Below are 18,604 nucleotides of genomic sequence, written 5' to 3'. Positions count from 1 at the left end.
GATCTCCAGAACTTACTCATCCTGCAGAACTGAGCCTTCGTGCTCTTTGACCAACGTCTCCCCATCACCCTAGCCCCTGGCAGCCACCATTCTACTCTCTGCTTCTATGACTTGGACTTTTTTCAGATGCCACATATGAATAAGATCATGCAGATTTTATCTTTCTGTATCTGGCTTATTTCACTTAGCATAATGTCCTTGAGTTGCATCCATGTTGTCTCAAATGGTAGAATCTTCTCCTTTAAGTCTGAATAATACTTCATTGTATGTATGTACATTTTGCTTATCCATTCATCTGGCGACAAACGCTTGTTCCCCTGCTGTGTTCATTGCAGCATTATTCACAGTAGCCAAGATGAGGAAACAACCTAAATACTTGTCATATCAGTGGCTCCCAAAAGTGAGCGAGCTGGAGACTTAAGGTGTTTTACGGGTAAATTCCTAGGCACCACCTGCCGATATTCTGAAGCGGAAGGTCAGCAGGCTGTAGGAATATGCGTTTTAAAAAAAAGTGCTCCGGGTGGCCCTGATTCTCTGCTTTAGGACCACACACTGGAAGGCGCATGTTCCAGAACAATGATGCATAAATCTTTTGGGGTCAGAAATCCTTGAGAATGTTCTCACAACAGTATACATTTATTTTATTTGCTGAAAATGTCTGGATTTTATGATCTTATATTAAGAACTCATGCTACATTTCTTTTTTAAATGGGGGTGGTTAAGTGGATTCACCTGGAAGAGAAATCAAGCAGAGAAATACCCGGTTTCATTTGGTTCCCAGGAGAGGCCTTCTCATGGTCCTCAGAGGTTTACCTAGCCCGTGAGTGGAGGGTTTTGTGATTTGGTGGCTCCTGGCTGGTGTCTGGATGTGCAAGATGCCAGGTAACTGGTGCCAGGTGTGCAGGCTGCTGTGTTCCCATCAGCTGCTCTCCTATGCAGGTTACTTATGTGGCCGTAATTCTGAAGCTCTTTAGGAAAACTAAATCCTGTGCGGTTGAAGCTGGTGACTGGTGAACAGGGGTTGGGGCTTGCTTGGGATGGAGAGGTTTATCCCATCCCCAGTGTGGAGACCACATCACATGAACCAACCCTGCCCTTTCTCGGTGCCAGCAAGGGGGACAAACGGGAAGTGGGGCTGGCCCGGCTGAGTCACAGGGTTGCACCGCACCAAGAAAAGCTTTTGCTGTAGATTGACTGCAAGCGTTGCAACACTTAATGTAATCTTTTCTTGAAAACAAATGTGAATTAGATAGTCAATATAATTCATGGTTCACAAGTTTAAAAAGTATAAAGGACAAATAGTAAAAAGCCGTCTCTCAGCGCAGGCCCCTAGTTTGTTGTGTAAATTAGGAGAAATTTTACGCAAAGGCAGGCAGATATATATGCATAGGTAAATATTTTTTTATTTTAACACAAATGGTAGCATACAAAACTTGCTGTTTGGGTAAGTTTTTAGATCTACATTTGTACATTTAGATCTACGTTTGTACATTTCTACATTTTCCAGAGCAGAATGCAGGAAGGGGAATGTGCTAATGCCCGTGTGAATTTTATTGCTCTTTCTCTCACGTTAACCATTGTGTATAATCCCAAACAGATGCCTAGTGGGTGCAAACACCAGCTCTTTTTCACTAGGGCTGACTCCCGGTTTGGAGCTGTGCTCTGGGGCGAGGCCAGAGACATGGCATTGAAAACACACTGCATTTTAAGTATCTCCAAAGACGCAGTGGGGTTATAAAGAACAACACTAAGGAGGGGATCTGGCTCATGATGGGCACAAAGTCCCCTCACACTGGTGCTTCTCCTGTTCCCACGACAGCCCCGGGGCGGAGCTGGTTTTCTGGGTAGCTAACACGTCTCCCCCAGTAGAGCCCTTGACAGGTGTGGGGGCCGGGACTGGGGCATGTCACTTGGTTTTTCTCATCTAGCAGATGAAATTTTTGTGGTCTGTGGACCTGATGACCCCCAGACCCACATGGGGGCTTCTAAAAAATATCGATCCCAGGGTCTGGCTCTTGGCGGTTCTGCGTGATCCTGGCACGGGGTCCAGGAAAGCGCACGATGATCAAGGCCCCCAGCTGATTCTGCGCAGGCGGTCCCTGCACCAGGGGCCTTCGAAGGTCTTGCCAACTCTAACTTGAAGCGGTTTTGTCAATACCTGTGATAGCTTGTCTTACCTAGACCACGAAGAGCTAATGTATACTTGACGACCCACCTTCAGGCTGGGGCTACAACAGATGGAGTGTTGTCATCTGCCTTAGACTGAACAGAACTCCCCAAACCAGGAACCACAGAGCCCAAAACTTTCCCACCGATTAACCGCACCAGCTGTGGTTCAGACACCCTCTCCCGTCCTCATTAGGAACAGGTCTATGCCACACGAGCCGCTTTATAAACACCACCCCCCACCACCTGGGAATCCTGCGGTCCCTGCAATTTGTTCTACACACAGTGGGGTGTGTGTGTGTGTGATGTGTTTAGGAGTAGACGAGGTTTGCGGCTTGTCCAGCTTCAGCCCAATAGAACTCAGGTCTCCCCCTCCAGCTGATGGGGAGCAGGACTTCTAGCATACACATCGTGTTCCTTTGATTCCGTAGTGTAATCGTTAACCTGTGCGGTGTTTATTACAGTGTGTTTCAGGCCCATCTGTGTCAGAATCACCTGAGGAGCTTGTAAAAACATGCACAATGCACTGACGGTCCTGTTCTGCGGTCAGAGGCCAGTGAATGGAGGCTAGTTTGAAGCTTAGCTTTCTGATCATTTTAACTAGGGCTTCTTCCAAACCAGACGAACAGCCCTCGCTGACTACGGAACGTATTGCTGCTGAAACTTGTTCGGTTTGGTCGATCTGCCGTATTCCTCAAACTTCATCGTGCTTGTGAATCTCTTGGGGGTCTTGTTAAAATGAAGCTTCTAACTCGTTGGGTCTGGGGTGGGGCCTGAGACTCTGCACCTCTGACAGGCTTCCATGTGATGCTGACCGTGCCGGTCCAGGGACCGTACTTTGAGTAGCTCTGTTGAACAGGTAGATGTCTGCCTCTGACTAGGGGGCCCTCCCTCCCGGCTGAAGGTTCATCAGTAGAGCTAAGACCTGCCCGAGGCTGAATTCCTCTTTTGTGGGTGAAGGAATCCTGAGACCCCTGGGAGGGAGGCTAGCTCTGTCCCCACCCACCTGCACCTGTGATGGAGGAAGGCAGCCAATTACGTCCCCAGCCGAAAGGCCTATTGATCTGGTGCAGTGGGGACAGTATCTGATTGACACAGCTGGGGGGAGCCTCGGGAGAGTGGAGACCTCCTTTGCTTAGTTTATTTTGTAATTAAGGGGAAAAGAGCCCAAGCTAAAACGTTGCTTGAGGGTCCCGGCTTTTACGTTCATGTCACTGAGCAGCCTATGAATCAAGTCACCGGCCGTGAAGCTGTCAGTCCTGACAGTGGTTCTCTTTCTCGGTGGCTTTATGCAGATACTTTCAGTTCTCCGAGTATTAAGCGTAATGGGGACGCCAGGCCCAGTCTGTCCTTCGAGATGCGCTCCGTTGGCTGTGCCCTTGTGTCCGAGGATGGAAGGCCTCCTGCTTCATCTCCTCAGCCTGGGAAGCGGAGGTGGCATCAGTTATTTCAGAGGCCTGTTGGAAGGGAAGGGACTTGCAAGTTCTTGTACATGTGAAGACTGTCAGTGGAGGGAAAAACCTGTGCGCTTTGTTGCAGCAGACCCGAGCTTGAGGAGACTTTCCAGATGAACTTGGCTGGGGACCCCAGGCCTAGCAAAGCCTCCTCGTCACCCAGGGCTCAGCGTGAATGCCTTGCCTCAGGGTCCCCTCTCAGATGGCTCCGGAGGAAGGAATCCGGGCCACGGCCTGTGCTCACATGGCCCCTGTACCATTCCTCTCTGTGTAGTGTTGGTGTGACCTCAGCTTGCAGAGGGGTGGGCCTGGGTCCGTTGTGGTTCCCAGGAGCGCCCAGCGTCGGGTGGGTGCTTGGTACATCGTGAGCCCTCAATACATACTCGAAGGGATGTGTGTGCTACAGGCAGGCAAATGCTTTTTATGAAATTTAACGGGCATTGCTCCAAAGATAAAGGAAGAGGAAACTTTAAAAAATTATTGAGTTGATTCATAAAGAACTTTCTGCTCTTACTAGCAGAACAAGCTATCAAGGACAAAATGACAATCTTATATATTTATTTCAATTCTCTTGATGGATAGGGTTCCAGACTTTGTAGACACATTGTCCTCACATCCACTAAGTTAATCATATGCATGTGACCAAGACTGCTAGATAGTTCTCTAATAACATTCTCTCCTTATCCCTTAGCAATAGGATGTCTAGTTTTTAGCTGGACAGTTGGCCACCTAGAATTAAAAGGCTACATTTCCCAGTCTCCCTTGCAGCTAGGCATGGTCATGTGATAGATGTAAATGGAGCCATGTGCCATTTCCAGGAACCATCATATTATTATCTTTCTACATTTTGCTGATGGAGCATGGATGTGATGACTGGAGTTCAGCAGCCATCTTGGGCAGTGAGGAGGGTAGAGCAGCAAGGTAGGGGGACCCTGAGTACTTTTCCGAAGCTGCCCTACCAGTCCTGTACTGCTCACCTCTGGACTTCATTTGTGTGAGGTAAGCCACTGTTATTTTGGATTTGATATCTCAGCTGAACTGAATCCTACCTATTTTAGGAATAGGAGAATTGTAATTCTTAGGACCTTTTTAAGGCCAGTCTTGGAGAACATGCTGTGGTTCAAGTTATAGGTGAAGGTGTGTTTGTGACAAGGTTTTGGATAAAGTAATTGAGTGTGAGAGTTAAGAGGATGGACTTGGAAGTGGGCTGGCTCTTAGTTGCCATGAGTCCTTGGACAATCTCCTTAAGCTCTTTAAGCTTCCATCCCTGTCTATAAAATGAGGATGACAACGTAGTGCCTGATTCCTGCTGTTCCTCTCCTTGCTGCTCTGAGTTATCGAACCTCCACATGGCTGATTCTCTAAGGGCCTTGTGATATACTGGAGCCTTCTCTAAGTCAGCTTTCTGTCCAAAGCAATTTCAGTAAAATTTCTCTTTTCTTTTAGAAATCAACGAAATCAAATAACCCTACAAATATACCTAGTTAAAACGTATAAACTTGTTAGTTCCTTTATGTGGTTTTAAAGTCCAATTACGGAGCATTTGCTTTACCATCTTAACGGCGATTCATTTAGCCTTCTTAATTGGGCACCCACCAAGGACCAGGCGTTTTGCTAAGTCCTGGGAACAAAATAATGGTCACACGTAATTGTGCCGTTACAGAATTGATAGCAATTGTGTGCATGCCTTTCTGTTTACAAAGCAGTTTTATGATGTGCCAATAGTATGCTCTTAGGGGACGGGAGCTTGCAGATTGTGGTGCTGAGATTCTATTGCTCGGTCTCATTTACGTGAGCAGAGCTAAGCTGATTCAGAGTTAGCAGGGGCATCAGGTGTGTAATCCAGACATTGACTGCTTCCTCCTCGGAGCTCTGGCGAAGCTTGATCTGGACTCTTACTATCTGCCCTAGAGTTCTAAAACCTGGACCTTCCTTTCTCCTGGCTTTCCTGTTTCCATTTTCCAAGAGCGCCTCTTTGGTTTACATGTGAGTTTGTTTAGTCTTTCCAGTTCGATTGTAAGGAATTTGAAAGCAGGAACTCGGATGACTTCAAGGATTTGCTCACAGTTCTCAGGCCAGTGTGGTACCTGCAGGCCCTCCAGAGCCGGATGGCCCATGGGGGCAGCGAGCGTCTCAGAGCTCGCGACTTCCCTCCCTGCCACGGAGACTGACACCTGCGGGTGGGCTGTGCCAAAGCCGGGGAACCGCACGAGGGGCCCTGAGTGCCAGTCGGAAACCAGGGTGACTGCAGTTCCCACGGCAGAGGGCGTCCACCGGTCTCCTAAGGCCGGTGTTTTATCTGCTTCCTCTTCCTGTGCCTTCTGTGTTTGATTGTGCCCAATAAAACGGAGGGGTTATTTTACTATTTAATAATTTCTAAGATCAAAGGAAGTTAAGTAGTCATTTCTGCTCTTATTAATTAGTCTTTTCTTTCTCAAATTAGTTTTCCATTAATGTTTTCAACAGATAAATGTAATGTCATTTATTCCTCTCCATGAAGCCCATTTAAAGTCTTAGAGGATTTAGCTTTTAATTTATTCTTGAATTTTAAATAGAGAAAAAAATGAGAACGTAAGTTAGAGCAGATATGTTTAAAAAAACATAGAAGCTGCTTTTCCCCCTTCGATTCTCATCTTTCTCAGCCAAGCATGCCAGTCAGGCGTGCAGGAATCACGCATTATTGTACTTATGTGGACCATCTGTGGCTGGTAGTTGGGGTGGAGGGGAGCATCCTGGCCAGGTAGTGAAATAATTAAATCTCATGTTTTTCTAATCTTTGTGGCAGATGTTCTAACGGTGTTTTTATTTTACGAAATAGTACTTTTTTCCGCAAATTTTTTGGCAGTGTTAAACTTTGGAATTTTAGGTGTTTCTGTGATCACGGGGACGCCTACTCCTGTGGAAACAAAAGCTCTGTGGAATTTCACGTAAGTGTTGCGTGCCGAGTGGGCACCAGGGCGCTCAGCAATTCTGGTCCTAGAGGGAACCACGCAAGGGTGCCATCATAGCAGAGAATCTGAGTTTGTTACGTGTGGCTCCAGTTACGTTCCGCAGTGCGAGTACAGGCAGTGCCACGCTGGGCACCTCCAACGAAGGAGGAACAGAGATTCCCCCTGCTTTAGGAAAAGAACTGCTTTGCATTGCTTTCCCGTAAACCAGGCCGGTGGGCAGGCCCATCTGTCAAAGGGAAGGGGTTTGCATGGCTTTCAATTAGATGACTTGCTAATTAGAAATTAGAGGATCTGGGACCACTTGAAAATGAATAAAGACACTTCTCAGGTCAGGGTGGAAAAGCTGATACACACTGTATGTCACATGAAAGTCTTGGGCTGTTTGGGGTTAGGTGTTTCTGTAGTTAAAACAACACTTGAAAAAACTGAGAACGTTCAGTGCTTTCAACATGCAAATGTTTGCGGGCAAACAGCAGCAGACCATGTCTTTGATGACTTGAAACGATGCTTGGCTGGAGTTATCCTCCCAGAAGCTAAGCCTTGGAGCCAGCGCGGGCGGAACCTCCCAGGCTGAGGCACAGCTCCTCTTGGAGAAGGCGCACAGCAACAAGTACGTCCAGATCCTTATTTTCCCTTTGATTTTTTTTTTAACTGCAGTTTTGATTAATGACAAACATATTGATGTTTGGCAGTAGGTGTGGGTGCTTCTCTGCTTTTCTCAGGGAAGGCTAGAGCAAAGTGAAAACACAGTCTAATTAGTACTTTTGAAGTCCCCCCCATTTCTTTCTAAGCCCCTCCCTTTGATAGTCTAACATTAAGTGTGTGGTCTCTTATGTGTGAAAGTTTTGTCATTATTTACCTGTTTAAAACCAGTTTGCATGCTATGCATATGGAAATATTTAGGAGGAAGCTCTTGTCTGCAGCTTACTTTGAAATACATAAAAGGAATAAGATGGCTTGATGGATGAGTAGAGCAGTGGGTAGGTATGTTATAAAGCAAGAAGAGCAAAATGTTAATTGCAGAATCGACATAGCGGGCATATAGAGACTCACTGTGAAATTCAACTTTTACATATGCATGAAAATTTTTATAATAAAGTATTGGGAGGGAAAATGCAGTTTTCTATCACGTGGGAGTCTCACTCTGATGAAACCAAGGCTCTAGGAATGAAATAAGTCAGTGCTATGAAAGTCCTGGTTTATGGGCAAACTCGGGGTGTTAATGACCTTTGAAGTTTGGGAGACTCTCAGTCAACGTGAATTTGTTGTTTTTCTTTGTATATAATGTATACAAAAAATAATGTATATATTTATAAGTTAACTATTAAAAATAATGCTTTTTCTTAAAATGAAGAATTACAGACATGTATGAGTTTAGAAAAAAGGAAACTTCTCCCAGTATCGCTTTCTTCCTACTTTTCCCTTTTTCCTCCTTGTAACCATGATCTCTCGAGACTTGAAAAATCTTCATGAGCCACTACAGCACTTTGTTTTTCTATGGGGTCACACTATACGTGTTATTGACAACATGTTTTTATCACACAGTAGCGTTGGGACATCTTTCCATGGCATGACGTGTGACTCTATCCCCATTTCTTTTAAAGCCTCCATAGTACTCCAGTGGTATGAATATACTGTTATTTATGTAACCAGGTTTTTTTTTTTTTTTTTGGTGGGGAAGATTGGCCCTGAGCTAACATCTGTTGCCAATCTTTGTTTTTTCCCTCCCCAAAGCCACAGTACATAGTTATATCCTAGTTGTAAGTCATTCTAGTTCTTCTATATGGGAGGCTGCCACAGCATGGCTTGATGAGTGGTGTGTAGGCCTGCACTCAGAATCTGAGCTGGTGAACCCCCGGCCACCAAAGCAGAGTGCGTGAACTTAGCCACTCAGCCACAGGACTGGCCCCTGTATCTAGTATTTGATTAGCAGATGCATTAGCCTGCTCGGGCTGTCATAACAAAATAACACAGACTGGGTGGCTTAAACTACAGACATTGATTTTTTTTCACAGTTCTGGAGGCTGGAAGTCCGAGGTCAAGGTGCGGGCAGGTTGGGGTTCTGGGCAGGATCCCCTTGTTGGCTTGTGAACTGCTGCCTTCCTGCTGTGTCTTCACGGGGTCTTTCCTCTGCGCTTGTGTGGAGGGAGAGATCTCTGGTGTCTCTTCCTCTTCTTAGGAGGACGCCAGCCCTGTAGGACTGAGGTCCCATCCTTGTGACCTCATTTAACCTTGATGACTTCCTTACAGGCTCCATCTCCAAGTACAGCGACATTAGGGACATGGCTTCAAAATATGAATTTTGGGAGGATACCATTCAGCCCATAACAACAGACATGTAAGTTGTTTCAAATCTGGGGCTACTGTAATCGAGTCTGCAGTGAATTAACACGCACCCTGGAAGGGGAATTGCCGGCTTGTAGATTGTAGGCATTTAACATCGAGTAGTGCTGATTTATCTGTTTGAACAGATTTACAGGATCATCTCTGTGTTTTCCGCACATTGCTGACCATCACATCGTACCAGATCAGTCTTTTTATTATGTGTCTGTCTGCTAAGTGAAATATTTTGTATTAATTTGTGTTTCTTAGATAATTAGCGATTATACATTATTATATTCGTCTTTTGTGTTCTCCTGGATTTGCCTGTTCACATCTTTTAGCATTTTCCTACAAGGTCATTTGTTCTTTTTATTGATTTAGAAGCTTCTTTCCACTTTAAAGAATGAAGCCTTTGTGGGTGACACAACTTGCCAGCATTTCTCTTCAAGCTGGTTTTTACCTTTTAATGTGAGTGCTTTTATAGTTTCTTACCATACTGACGCCTTTCTGTTTTCGAGAGGCAATTTTAGTGTGTTTGTCAGAGAACGACTTTTCTCTGTCGTGATTGGCGTTGTCCGTGTGTCTAACCGCCCCCTCCCTCATCCTCTGTTGTGGGCTGAGTTGTGTCCCCCGCTGCGTGTTCCTGTGTTCAAGTCCTGCCCCCAGTCTCTCAGTGTGACTGTATTTGGAGATGGGCCCTTTAACGAGGTAATTAGGGTAAAATGAGGCCATTAGGGTGGGTCCTAATCTAATATGGCGGGTTCCTTACAAGAAGACGAGATTAGGACACAGACAACACGGACCAATGGGGGCCAGTGTGGGGACACAGGGGGAGGGGTGAGAGGGGAGCCACCTGCAAACGAGGGAGGGAGGCCTCAGGAGAAACCAACCCTGCCGACACTTGCATCTTGGACTTCCAGCCTTCAGAGCCATGAGAAAATAAATTTCTGTTGTGTAAACCACCCCATCTGTGGTATTCAGTATGGCAGTCTGAGCAGACTCATACTCACCCCACCCCGAAAACTACCCCCTACTTTGGGGCAAGGACTCTTATTCTCTCTCTCACCCTAACCACCTAGGATGAAGTTTGACACATAGTAGGCACCTAGATACTTGCTAAATGAATGAAGAGGATTTGAGTCCTTCTGTTTGGTGTGTGTGTGTGTGTGTGTGAGGAACAGTGGCCCTGAGCTTACATCTGTTCCCAATCTTCCTTTTTTTTTTTCCTCCCCAAAGCCCCAGTGCACAGTTGTATCTCCTAGTCGTATGTCCTTCTAGTTCTTCTGTGTGGAACACTGCCTCGGCATGGCTTGATGAACAGTGTTAGGTCCACACCTAGGATCCAAACCACTGAACCCCGGGCCGCTGAAGCAGAGCATGTGAACTTAACTGCTACGCCACTAGGCCTGCCCCCTTTTATTTTGGCTTTAATTTGAGAATGTGTGCTAGGGTGTGCCTAAGTGATTATATCAAAGAGGCCCAAACAGGATAAAGTTTATTTGTCTCTCAAGTAGCAATCTCTAAGTAAGTCTCTAGGGCAAACAGCAAGGTTCCATTGTATTCAATATAATCTTCCATCTCTGATTCAAAATAGCTGCTCTTGCTCCTGCCATCATATCTGCATCCTAACTAGCAGGAAAAGGGAAATGACTAGGGAAGTTTCATTCATTTTTTAAAAATATGGCTTGAGTTGGCATACATAATTTCCTTTCATATTCTATTGGTCACAAAATCACATGACCAAATAAAACTGAAAGAGAGGCTGTGAAATGTAATTTTGGGACATGTGACCATATGCTGAGCTAAAACTATTAAAGGAAGGAGGGGAGAATGGAAATTGGACACTTAGCTACTCTACTGTAGGGAACATAGAAAAATACATTTCAGGTGCATAAATGCTGCCTTTTAAATATTTTACTTTAAAAACCCAAAGAAATAATAATAAAAGTTACTTTCCTGTGTGCCTTTAAAGCATCAGATTTGTAATTAAGCCTGGTTCAAATCCCATATTTACAATTTACTTGCTAAGCCAACTTGGGCAACTTACAACCCTTCTGAGCCTGGGGTTCTGACCTGCACAGTGAGGACGCTCCCAGGGCTGCGGAAAGCCTGGTAAGAAAATGCAGAGAGCCCGGCACCGTGCTCGGCACAGGGCAGGTGGTCAGTGAACGACAGCGTGAAAGGACAGGAGTGGTTCTCATCCTGGCCACGCATCACCTGGGGATCTTTGAAGAAAACCATGTGCCCAGCTCCAGACCAAGAAAATGGAAAATTTTTGTGGTGGAGGGAAGTTGAGTGGCAATAGTATTAAAAACAAAGCAAAAAAACACACACGCCCCCCTCTTCCCAGGTGATGGTCTGGAGCTGGGTTGACAAGCCCTGCAGTGGAAGATAAAGTGCAGCCCGGTCTACAGGGAGTGTATGGATGTGTGAAGAGATGCAGATCAACCACAATTCAAAAGTGGTCAACTCTTCACCTAGGCTTCAAATTTAATGGATCTCAGAAGTCTCCAATGCTTCCGGTGACTTCTCTCCAAGACTGAGACCCCGTGATTGAGTTCCACCAGGAAAATCACTCTCTTCTGTCAAATCTTATCTCCAGAAGCTCCCAGTAAAAATATGCACAGAGTCTATGTAGCTGCAGCATGAACCAGTCTTGTTGTTTTCAGGATCAGTTTCCAGGAGGAAAGCCTTAGACTCGTGACCTGGCCTAAGTGGCTCTTTTGAAAACGTTGGTGCCCTCAGTGATCATGGATAGGCAGGTGTGACATGTCTCTTCCTCTAGACCTCACCCAAGATAAGATGTGACCAGGAAATTAAGCACATATTCATAAGCAGGCACAAAAGTGGGTGGTCGTAAACCTATTGCTGTAGGCCGGGTGAAGTTGGCTCCCTAGGAAGCTCCTGGCATCATTGGCTCATTCTGAGGTCAATGTCGTGAGTATTCCAAGGGCAACGTCAGCCAAGCTTGTAGTTTGGTTGGGCAACAGAGCCCCCAATAAGTGTGTTGGGGGAAGACACGGAATCACGTGACTTTAGACTCTCAGAACTACCCAAAGCTGCTCGGCTGTCGCACCTGCCAGATTCTTATTTCTCATTCACGTAAAGGTGGAGACCCCGTAAAAATGTTTCTAACCAACCACCCAATTTGAACTCTACTCATTTCTCCAATGGTAAATTAGTTCTAACAGCACATATCTTTCATTGGTGCCCTGAGCGATGTTTGAGAAATATGGATTGGTTAGAAATGTTATGTAGGCATTTCTACCTTGCATGAATAGGATGTGACAGGGGTTGACAAACTTTTTCTGTAAAGGATCAGATAGTAAATATCTTAGGGCCATACGGTCAATGTTGCAACTGTTCAACTCTGCGCTGTTAGTGTGAGAGTTGCCGTGGACAATACATCAATGGCTGGGTTCTAATAACATTTTAGTTGTTAGGTTGCCCACCTGTGGTGTATAAGAATCTAGCAAGCTCAGGATGCTCTTCAGTCTGGAACACTCGGGGCCTATGATTCTCTGATTCTCCCTGTGCACAGCCTTGAGCAGAGGACTCTGTCCTGTGATCTCAGACATCTAGAAGGGCAGCTGCTAGAATACTGTCGAATTTTCCTGGAGTGCAACTTCCATACGAGGACAGAGAGCTGGGACCTCTCTGAGCAAACAAGGACAAGTTGTCGGACTACGGTGGTGGATGGTGCTCTTAACGCACCGTGTGATGGCGAGAAAAGGGTGGAGGAGGCCTGTAGCCTCTTTCCCTTGTAATTATCTGAGGCTGCCCCCATTTGCCGAAAAGAACGCCATGATTGTTAGTGACCCATCTGGCTTAAGTCAGTTTATAGCTGTCACTCAAATGAAATTTCAGAACCAAGCTGACCTGGCCTACAACACGGCTCCCATCTCAGCTTGATGCTGGAAGCTGGCCTCTCTCCATTCATCCTATATGGATTAAATTTTTTTAAAAAAATTATACATATATATATATGTGTGTATATATACTTATTATGTGTATGTGTGTGTATATATATATAAACATAAAATTTACCACTTAGTCATTTTCTATTTTTTATTGTGGTAAAATATACACAACATAAAATTTACCATCTTGCCTATTTTTAAGTATACAGTTCAGTAGTTTTAAGTATATTTACATTGTTGTGCAACCACTTTCCAGAACTTTTTCATCTTGCAAAACTGAAACTTTGTACCCATTAACACTGACTCCTCCTTCCTCCCTCCCCCGCCCCTGCACCCACCATTCTGCTTTCTGTCTCTGTGACTTTGATGACTCTAGGAACCTCAGGTAAGTGGAAGCACACAGTATTTGTCCTTTTGTGGCTGGCTGATTTCACTGAGCATCATGTCCTCAAGGTTCATCCACATTGAGGCATGTGTCAGAATTTCCTTTCTTTTTCATGGCTGAATAATATTCTATTGTATGGCTATACCACATTTTGTTTATCCATTCATCTGTCAATGGTTATTTGGTGGTTTCTGCCTTTTGTTGTGACTAATGCTCCTGGGAATATTGGTATACCAATATCTGTTGGGAGTCTCTGCTTTCAATCCTTTTGTGTATTTACCCAGAAGTTGAATTGCTGGATCACATGGTAATTCTATGTTTAAATCTTTGAGGAACCACCATACCATCTCCCACAGCGGCTGCATCAGTTTACATTCCACCAGCGCAAGGGTTCCAATTTCTCCACATCCTCTCTAACGCTTATTTTCTGTGTTATTTTTTTAGTAATATGTGAAATGGTATCTCATGTGGTTTTCATTTGCATTTCCCTAATGACTAGTGATGTTGAGCCTCTTTGCACATGCTCATTGGCCATTTGTATATCTTCTTTGGAAAAATGTCTATTTTCAGTTCTTTGCCCATTTTTTAGTTGAGTTGTTTGTCTTTTTGTTGTTGAGTTGCAGGAGTTCTCCTACGTGGGTTTTAAATCTGTTTCCCAAAGTGTGTTCCCCGGAACACTGATTCTGCAGGATCTTAATGGGCTTTTGAGTAAAAAGGTTTCTGAAAGCAAATACTTATGGTATGCTATGGGTCACATAAAGCTTAAGCTGGTTTCTTTACTATAAACCAGTTTAGAACATTAATATACTAGCAGATCTAGTAAATCTCCGGGTGGGGAGAGTATGAAATATTTCTCAAACTTAATTGACCACAGAACCCTTTGGACGTAGGCCTTTTGCAGGACTAGGGTTTTGCAGAGCAGGATCTTGGGGCTGCTGGTCTAGCTTATTCAGCCTGTCAGTTGTTGTAAATTTCCTCCTTTGACCTCATGATGAGATTGTGTTCTCTCTTCTTACTGTCTGTTTACTTATAGCTGATGGCTTCTGCTCAGTATCCTCTCCTCCCTTTTTCTCATCCCTTCTATCAATGGACACCAAATCTTGTTGATTCTTCCTTCCTAAAGGTATCTTGAATCCATCCCCTTTACTCTGTTTCCTAGTCCTCAGTATCAGTTGCTTCAGCTTCTGCAAAAGTCTGAATTGATCTTGCTTTACACAAGCTACCAGAATGATCTTTTAAAAACGTAAATCAGGGGTCAGTCTTGGTGGCCTAGTGATTAGTTCGGTGTGCTCTGCTTCAGCGGCCTGGGTTCAGTTCCCGGGTACGGACCTACACCGCTCATCTGTCAGTGACCATGCTGTGGTGGTGGCTCACATACAAAAAAAAGAGGAAGATTGGCAGCAGATGTTAGGTCAGGGCAAATCATCCTCAGCTAAAAAAAAATTAAATTAGATAAAGTCACACCCTCTACTTAAGTTCTGTATTAGCAGTTAGCAGGGGTATGTCACAATCATTTTAAGCAGCTTTGGAAAATGTTCTTCAAGTACCAAGCTTAGTGATGTCTCCTTTTTTAAAAAAAACTAAATTTATCTCATTTATCTCCAATTCTTTACTCTCAATGACTTGCATTCTTGTTGAAAGGAGAGAAAGCAATCCTTCCAGGAGGGGCAGAGTTAGAGGAGTGTGATAGAAATTGAATGTACTCCATGGTATAATGTCTCTATACCATGGGCACCAACTGCGACTGCTGTACAGATTAAATTTGGTGGCAATTGTTTATTGCAATGAGTTATTTCATCTTGGTATTTCTTGAGTTTTGTCAAAATCTGATTATACTTCATGAGTTGTAGAAGAAGAGCAGATTACCCTCCTTACAAATGGTTCTCAAGAGGGAGCAGTCTTCCAGCCCTGGGGGTGTTTGGAGCGGGTACGGGAGTTGGGATAACGTTTATTCTCATAATTACTGTGAGTATTACAGTCATTGAGTGGTCTGCTGCCCAGGACGGTAAATATCCTGCAATGCACGCAACAGGGCCTCACATAAAGGATTGTCCCACCCCAAATGTCCTCCTTACAAAACACTGTTGGTCCTCAAAGGACACACTTTAGCCTTGCACGTGGTTCCCTTCAAACTTAGGCCCTGGTAGGTTTTCAGCCTAACTCACTTACCCTCTGCTTCTGCTCCCTGCTCTTCTCCAACATGTGATAATTCGTGCACAAGAACATTTGTGTGTGTTTCCTCTATCTAGAATGCTGTTCTATCCTTGACTGGTTAATAAATTCTTCCTTCTTAGCATCTGTTCCCCTACAAACCCATCTCTGACCCTCTCCACTCTAAGAGAGTTGTTTTTTTTCCCGTCGCACCCTGCATGCCTTTGGTAGTCACTGGGGACGCTCCTTAATCTCTTATTTCTCCTTCGCTGAGAACGTGGTACGATTATATTTCTCTGCCTCTCCTCAAACTTCAGCACAGTCAAATGACTTGCTTTGGCCAATGAAACGTGAGCAGAATTGACATGCGTAACTTCCAGGCGCAAGCTTTCAGAGGCAGTCACCATCTGCCATTTTCTCCTTCTTTCTGCTATAGCAACCAGAAGTAAACCAGATCATGGCTGCCCTGACCCTAGATCCTGGAGTGAGGATGACAAGAAGCAGAGCTCCTGCCTATCACAGTCGACACGTGACATGAACAAGAAGGAAGCTGTGGTATTTGAAGCCACTGAAGTGTTTAGGTTGCTTGTTCCCACAGCATAACCATGCTCTTCCTGACTGACACCTCTCTGTTGTAGCATTTATCACATGGTGGTGTTCTTGTTGGTTTTACCCAGCTGAATCTCCACAGTAGACAGTGGGCTTCTTTCCAGTAGAGACTATGTTGTTTTTGCTCCTTTGTTGCCAAAACTTTGCTAAATAACAAGCCCTATTAGTTATGTTTTACTGTGTAACAAATTACCCCAACACTTAGTGGCTTAGAACAACAGTACCCATTTACTATCCTCACGGTTTCTGAGGGTCAGGGATTCAGGAGCAGCTTGGTGGGCAGTTCCGGCTCAGATTCACTCGTGAGGCTGCAGTCAAGATGTCAGCTGGGGCTCCAGTCATGGGGCTTGACTGAGTCTGCAGGATGCACTCCCGTGGCTGGCAAGTCAGTGCCAGTTGTGAGATGCCTCAGCTCTTTCCCACAGGGGCCTCCCCACAGGCTGTTGGAATGTTCTCCCTACATAGCAGCTGGCTTCTCACAGAGCAAGAGAGGAAGACAGTGTCCTTTATGACCTAGCCTCAGAAGTCACACGCTGTCACTTCTGCCACATTCTGTTTGTTAGAAGTGATTCACTAAGTTCGGTCCACATTCAAGAGAAGGAGAATGAGGTCCCACCTTTTAGGGAGGAGTGCTGCTATAGTCTGGATGTCTTTGCCCTGCACAATTTTATATCTTGAAATCCTAACACGCAAAGACGGTGATGGTATTAGGAGGTGCCTAGGTCATGAGGGTGGAGCCCTCATGAATGGGATTAGTGCTTTTATAAAGGAGACCCCACAGAGCTCCCCGCCCCTTCCAATGTGCAAGGACACGGTGAGAAGGCGTCATCTGTGAACCAGGGAGCAGGCCCTCATCAGAATGTGACCACGCAGCACCTTGATCTTGGGCTGCCAGCCTCCAGAATGTGACAAATAAATTTTGTTGTTTATAAGCACACGGTCTGTGGAGTTTTCTTACTGCAGCCCAGATGGACTAAGACCAGTATCAAAAAAAATCTGCGGCCCTGTTTTGAAACCGCCACACAGGCATCTAGTGGGTCCTGGGTAGGTCCTTCCTGAAGGAAGGATCAGGTTTTTTCACTCAGTGGTGGGAAGTCCCATAGCTGTTTTCCTCTTTCACTTCAACAAGTCCAAGTTTTTTTCTCCCTTCAATGGACATTTATTTCAAACGTCCTCTCTTAGTTTCTTCAGCTTATTTATGCTCCAGAGAATGAATTATGTACGATCAGCATCAGACAATCTTTTTGAGTGTGCCTGAGGAGCTTAAAATAGTAAGAGAGCGGAGCCTCACCAACCTTGTCAATTAGAGCCTGAAAATCGTCATAGGAAATAGAATGCAATTGAAAATGTTATCCTTCCCACAGTTTGACGGAATCGTCCTTGCCTTGTTATCAGAGGTTTCTTCGGAACTGGCGGTGAGATTTGGGATTCTGTCATCACCACTGTGACCACACAGAGGACTGTTTTCCTCACCCGTGCTTTCTGGGCAAAGCCCTGGCTGATCTCCGTAGCCAGGCGGGACTGGCAGCCTTAAGCTGATTTAAGATTCTGGGTATCAGTTCCGTCCACTGCATTGTCTCAGCATGGCCTACAGTGCTAAAAATATTCCTTTCCCAGACACCTGAACTTCTAGGTTTGTTAAAGTAGATCACTTTAAATGTTCACTTCTTCAGTTCCAGAAATCTTATTTACCTCTGGCTGTCTTAGGGAGAAATGGAGCGTCTCCTTTGCTGCTCTGCAGGCACTGCCTTCTCCCCAGGAGGCACTCTGAGCCGTGGCACAGACTCCTCTTGGTTAGGGTGGTTTCTCTCAGCTGTCAGAGCGGGAATAGGGTACAGGGGTGAGGGGCGTTGCACCAACCGAGGGGACCACACCCACGCTGGGTAAGGAAAGGCGATAGCTAGAGCTAGACCTTGGCCTTTCCTTACACACACACTCTGTGGGAAGCTGCGAGAGAGAGATTCCCAACTTTCAAAGCCATCCTGACATGTCTGCCGCGTCTACGATGTCATCTAGAGCCCACCCTTGTTGCTCCCTAGAGGAACTCCCAGAGAGCCCTCTCTGTCAGCGTCTTAAGCTTCTCTTCTTGCTGCCTTCTCCGCTTCTCTGCATGCTAGCTGTCTTCCTTTCGGAGGAAACCTTCCCTTCACTGCCTTCTTTTAGCAGCCCCCTTTTTCTTCTCCCTCTTACAGCTAAAGCTCCCCAGGAGGGTTATGCGTCCTGCCTTCATTTCCTCACACTGGAGTCCCTTGTCAGCCTCCTGCCCTTTCAGTGTTACCGTTTCTTGCATTCCGTTGCAATGCTGCCCCCAGGAGGTGTTTTGGGAGTTGGTGGGGGCCCCACCATGACCGTGAGGCTCTAGAGGCGGGAGGCAGGTAGAAACCAGCGACGTGAGATGCTCTGCAGTGGACGGAATAGTTCCACCCGGTAACAAATTGCTCCAAACCCTGTGTAAGTCTTAAATGCTCTGCCATCTGTTTTTATGGGAGAAAACTTTTTAAAATTATATAGACACTAACTCCTTTTTGCATAACAAAACATTTTTTAACAGTTTGAGTATATGTGGAATTTTCCAATAATGCAACTACCAAGTGCTTACCATTTTAGAAAATTCCCTGACTCCCGGAAGTCACTTGTGTTCAGATT

At 45.3% G+C, this 18,604-nt stretch overlaps 1 long non-coding RNA gene across 1 annotated transcript; it reads right to left on the bottom strand.

Moving 5' to 3' along the window:
- Nucleotides 1-3,280: 3,280 nt before the first annotated feature.
- On the bottom strand, nucleotides 3,281-16,446 carry LOC138918207 (uncharacterized). The gene is made up of 2 exons (XR_011427238.1): nucleotides 16,183-16,446; nucleotides 3,281-7,299 (listed from the first exon to the last, which is right to left on the bottom strand). It is a non-coding gene; the product is annotated as an uncharacterized lncRNA (long non-coding RNA).
- Between the last annotated feature and the right edge of the window lie 2,158 nt (nucleotides 16,447-18,604).

This window comes from Equus caballus, chromosome 16 (assembly GCF_041296265.1).
Source record: "Equus caballus isolate H_3958 breed thoroughbred chromosome 16, TB-T2T, whole genome shotgun sequence".
In the NCBI taxonomy this organism is placed as follows: Eukaryota; Metazoa; Chordata; class Mammalia; order Perissodactyla; family Equidae; genus Equus; species Equus caballus.
This window is presented reverse-complemented; position numbering and strand designations above follow the sequence as displayed.